Source organism: Barbus barbus, assembly GCF_936440315.1.
Source record: "Barbus barbus genome assembly, chromosome: 42".
NCBI classification, from domain to species: Eukaryota; Metazoa; Chordata; class Actinopteri; order Cypriniformes; family Cyprinidae; genus Barbus; species Barbus barbus.
In genome coordinates this window covers 14,819,340-14,820,737 of record NC_136720.1, presented here as the reverse complement: position 1 = coordinate 14,820,737, position 1,398 = coordinate 14,819,340, and positions in this window count along the sequence as shown.

Sequence of the window (1,398 nt, the reverse complement as noted above, 5' to 3'; positions counted from 1 at the left end):
GGTTACGTATGAAAATGTACAAAGGGGGTTACATCTGAATATTTAAACACACACACACATTTAATTGATTTCTTTCCCAAATTGCATTGACTGCTTTAATATATGAGACACCGATGTTTTCAGGAGTTTAGGACACATGCTTATTCGAAAACTTTTATTTTATGTTTGGGTTTATGTACAGGTACATCTCAAAAAATTAGAGTATTGTGAAAAAGGTCAATATTTTTTGTCACTCATTTCAGAAAGTGAAACCCATATATTATATAGATTCATTACACACAGAGTGAAACATTCCAAGCCTTTATTTCTTGAAATTTTGATGATTATGGCTTACAGATAATGAAAACCCAAAATTCAATGTCTCAGAAAATTAGAATATTACATAAGATCAGTAAAAAAGTATATTTTAAACAGAAATGTCAGGCTTCTGAAAAGTATGTTCGTTTCTATGCACTCAATACTTGGTTGGGCCTCCTTTTGCCTGAATTACTGCATCAATGCGGCGTGGCATGGAGATGATCAGTTTGTGGCACTGCTCAGGTGTAATGGAATCCCAGGTTGCTTTGATAGCGTTGTTGGGTCTGGTGTCTCTCATCTTCCTCTTGACAATACCCCATAGATTCTCTATGGGGATCAGGTCAGGCGAGTTTGCTGGCCAATCAAGCACAGTAACACCATGATCATTGAACCAGCTTTTGGCAGTGTGGGCAGGTGCCAAGTCCTGAAATGGAATGGGCATCTCCATAAAGCTTGTCAGCAGAAGGAAGCATGAAGTGCTCTAAAATTTCCTGGTAGATGGCTGTGTTGACTGTGGACTTCAGAAAACACAGTGGACCAACACCAGCAGATGACATGGCAGCCCAAATCATCACTGACTGTGGAAACTTCACACTGGACTTCAAGCAACATGGATTCTGTGCCTCTCCACTCTTCCTCCAGACTCTGGGACCTTGATTTCCAAATTAAATGCAAAATTTACTTTCATCTGAAAAGAGGACTTTGGACCACTGAGTAACAATCCAGTTCTTTTTCTTGGTAGCCCTTTTCCTGAAGACGTCTGAGCGTGGTGACTCTTGATGCACTGACTCCAGCTTCAGTTCACTCCTTGTGAAGCTCTCACAAGTGTTTGAATCTGATTTGCTTGACAGTATTCTCAAGCTTGCAGTCATCCCTGTTGCTTGTGCACCTTTTCCTACCCAAATTATTCCTTCCAGTCAACTTTGCGTTTACTATGCTTTTGATACAGCACTCTGTAAACAGCCACACCTTTCAGTAATGACCCTCTGTGACTTACCCTCTTTGTGGAGGGCGTCAATGTTCGTCTTCTGGATCATTGCCAAGTCAGCAGTCTTCCCCATTATTGTGAGATACCCGGAATTTATTCTGTAGGGATGGTCA